Raw genomic sequence first — 4,446 nt, forward strand, 5'->3', positions numbered from 1 at the left:
TTTTTCTGAAAATAAAACAGAAGAAAATTAAACCGCATGTTGTGTAATTCTAAACCATTTGCATTCAATAGGATACTTTAGAACTATTCTATTTCTATATGTTTGTGGGAAACTGGAAAAAACTGCAATTATGTTATCTATCTTGGTACAGATGGAGTCTGGTCGTCTAAATACGTGCAGTCTGAGAGTCCACTGTGTTTCACCCTGAGTTTGTGATTTCTCTGGACTACAGTAGCCTACATATAAAGGCTAGCTAAATGTAGCCAGTGTTGGTCTCATCATTCAACGCACGTCGACATATTGCTACATTTAGTTAGCTAAATCTGGTACAACCATTGATGATTTAGTCTGTGGTCTGTTCTTCAGAGCCAAGTTGACAAAAAAAAAATAAGATGCCATATCTATGACATCAAGAGCTGAGACTAATTTCACAAATCTTCTCCTATAAATGCAGCTGCAATAGCTTTCATGAGTTAATGCCATTCAACGAATCTCACTTTGTTGTATGCATGCAAGTAAGGCCAAACATTTATTGAGAAAATCACTGAATACGATTTTAATAAAATTGACACTGCACTGCACTTTAGTTTTATTCTTATTCAGCGTCAAATTGTTCCAACTAAGTGCAATCAATCAAGCGCTAGATTCCTCAAGCATCGGAAGTCCGATGATCATAAGCGACAACCATATGAGAGAAGTGAAGTTTTATGTCGAAACTACGTCGTGTTATGTTTCTTTTTAAAAATATCAATGTTATCAAAAAGTAGCATTTGAGAGAGGGTACCAGAAAAACATTTGAAAGTAAACGAAACTTAGTTTTAGAGTTTAAGTCAGTGGCAGAACCAGGGGGGTAGCCTACTTGGTCACAAACCCTGCGCCAAAACCGAGAAAAAGATGTGATGCTTTTCCATTCTTATAAACATTTCTCATTCGATGTAACTTAACCGATGTAACGGTTCAGAAGTTATTGCGATCTGAAAGTTGCTGCTTGACCAGAAGTTACAGAACAAGGGTTGCCAGATAGGACAGTTGCAGCAAATTCAGCAAAAATAAAATAAAAATTAAGAGAAAAAGTTTGTAACAAAAATCGTTGTTGTGTTTGAATAAAAAAAATTTGGAACAAGACATCGTTTCAAATATTTCAATCGTGGCAGCCTCTCATAATAACGATAGTAATTTACGCTATTTATTTTACACCAGCTGGATGCAAAATAGCATCAATAAAAATTCTCCATAATTTGGGATCCTCAGGCAACTATCACAGTCTTCCGGCTGTGCTCTGCAAGAGATCGAACTCTTCGGATGTACAATAAGTTTGTCTTCCTTTCTTTGCCCCCGCTCGCCTTTGATCAGTTAGGACAATAGAAGAGCCTCATTACAAACTGAGCACTGGATGTCGCACTCCATGTCCCAGCCACCGAAGCCGACGCCGGCTGATCCGCTGAAGCAGGAGAGTCTCTCCGACAGCCTCGTGCAACAAATCATTGTAGCCCAGTCCATGAAACTTTGAAAACCTTTAACGTGTTTATCATTCATCTGGTGCTTTACCTTTCCACCACACAGCATCACAGAGCCTTATTGCAAGTCGTACGTGGTTTGGCCTCTATATTTTATAGTTCTGTTAGTAATTTTAAAAATTAAAAATTTCATGGAAACAAAAGATCACTAACGATGAAGTACTCTCCAAATTCAATTCAAGCAAAATGCTCTTACAAACAATCAAAAGAAGAAAATTGAAGTATTTCGGACACACAATAAGGCAAAATTTATTACAAAGATCCTTAATAGAAGGGAAGATAAACGGTAAAAGAAGTAAAGGCAGACCAAGAATGATTTGGACAACAAGCATCACAAAATGGACAAAATTAACTTATGAGTGTGCAGTACGCACAGCTCATGGTCGAGAACAATGGCGCATTGTATCCAACCCTCCATACGAGGAAGGAACAAAATGATGATGATGTTAGTAAATACCAGGGCTGTGGAGTCGGAGTCATGGAGTCAGTGGGATTTTGGCGTGTGCAGAGTCGAAGTCGTTAAGAAATGGCCGACTCCCGCTTGATAGAAAACGCTGAATAATACAATTTTTGTTTTCAATCTTTTTTCAATGAATTGTTTCTTTTTCTCCAAATTGCGTTCTAAACTTTTGTTAGAAAATAAAAGTGTCTGTTCTTGTTAGTTTTTGTGAAAGTCGTCGTTTCAATTTCAGTCATAACTTAAATTGAATTTCAAAAAGATGAAAAAGAACAGAAATTTAAAAACAACTCTGGCAACACTGAAGCCAAAGTCGAGTTGGTAAACACGTAAACATGACCATAGAATTAACAAGAAAGAACTTTTGCAAATATAATTTTTTGTTTTTTGAAAACACAGTTTTTTTCTTACATCTCATGCTTCTCTTTTTTTATTGTGTAATGTGTATCTTTTCGAAACTAACATTCTTTTTCTTATAGCTCTTCCTTCCATTAGGCTACACATAATCATATGATTAAAAAATAAAAGAATACTCAACTGTAAGGTAAAAAAAATTAGGTTTCGAAAAGGAAAAATTATAATTTATTTTTTGTGAATTCTATGGTCATGTGGAATGGTTTACACTTTACAGTTATAAAGCGAGGAGTTGAAGTCGGAGAAGGGTTGCCATATTGGCGTTTTTAATACAAAAGTCGAGCAATTTGGCATATTTTGGATGCGTTTAGCAGGCTATTTTTGGTTTGGCATATTTCGAAGCTATTGTATTGAAGTTTAACAAACTCATTTGTATTCATTTCAAGTATTTATGAAATATCAAGTTTAAAATGGCAACATTATCACCGTGTTCTGTTTATCCAAAACTCAAGTGATGAGTGAATCAACCCAACGCGACTCCTGTTGGCCTTATAAATCAATTTTTATTCATTTTCCTTGTATCTCATTCTGTGCCGTTTTCCTGAAATAGTGTTCCCAGAAATTTGATCAATATCCAGCACAATTAAGTTATTAAAAACAAACGATATCTTGCAATCAACAATTTCAGTAAACAAGAAAATTTTGCCACAACGCAATACACGCAATAATAGTGGCCGGCAAACCAGTGGCGGATCCAAAGGGGAGAGAGAGCGATCTCTCTCCATAAAACACAGAAAATTAACTGTATTCAGCGTGTTTTTACAAGATCGGATTAATGTGGACGACGCATCATTGTGTTTTGTTGGAATCTCCTCCTCCCCTTAAAATTATTTGCTGGATCCGACCCTACAGTAAAAATAGACTCCAATCAGTGCCGGTCTTAGGGTTTTTCGGGCCCTGTGCGGAATATGCTTTTGCGGGCCCCAATGACAATAATCCAATTCAGTGGCGTATCTAGGTACTTTGAAAGGGAAGGGGCGGTGGTGGCGGCGTGATCGCCAAAGACGACAACCAGCGGTGGGGGGTCTGGGGGGCCTCCCCCAGAAAATTTTGAAAAATTACTTTGAATTTGGGACATTCTGAGAGCATGTTCAACAAAAATTTAGGTATGAATACTACTGTGAAATGGTGCTGTCCGGTGGCATAGCAAAAGGATAAGATCATGCTTTCTTTGGCATTTTTCGGAAATAAAGCTCTCTACAGTATGTTGAGTCTGGATGCAACCTATTTCGTCCCCTGAAATCGTGTAACAAAATTAAATTTCGACTCATTTCGTCCCCTGAAAAGATCGAGAAATTTTGAAATGTTTGCGGCAACTCCGATCAGCGATTTCGGCTATGTCGTTTTTTTTTCTCGATCTTTTCAGGGTACGAAATATTCAGGCGACGAAATAGGTTGAATTGTTGAATTTTTCCTTTGAAAATGACAAAATTACTGCATTTTCTGAGTAAATTGCGGGCCCCCTAATTTGCGGGCCCTGTGCGATCGCACGGTTTGCACATCCCAAAGACCGGCACTGCTCCAATAAAATGCAGAAAGAAACTTATAACTATGAAACGAAAGGCTGTCGAAACCAACAAAAAGCGTTTGTATCGCAACTTATGAAACACAATAACGGTGAAACGCACACCAATGTTTACATGACATGAACAATTGAACAAACGACAAGCAGCCCTGTGCTCTCATACAAGTTCAGGCAGCTCTTATTGAAATGCGTTAAGTTTTGCATGGAGATGAATCTCAATAAAACTAGTGAACGTTTTGTCGAGATTTTGTTGCAAAGAACATTAACGTTTTTATTGAAATTCCCAACCGACATTTCAAAAATATTCTTGGGAAAACTTCCAGATCCCCTACCAACCTGCCTGCTTCTTCGGAACCTCACTTTCCCACTGCTAGTTTTCTCTAAACATTGCTGTTTTTCTTTTTAATTCGGCCAAGTGAACCCCATTTTTTATTCGATCTACTACTGGTTTAAACATCACTGTTGTACAAACTAGACCTAAATTCCGCAGCACTTTATTTCAAAATTTTAAGTGGATGCAACGCTTTCACGAG

Source organism: Aplidium turbinatum, chromosome 8 (assembly GCF_918807975.1).
Source record: "Aplidium turbinatum chromosome 8, kaAplTurb1.1, whole genome shotgun sequence".
NCBI lineage: Eukaryota > Metazoa > Chordata > Ascidiacea > Aplousobranchia > Polyclinidae > Aplidium > Aplidium turbinatum.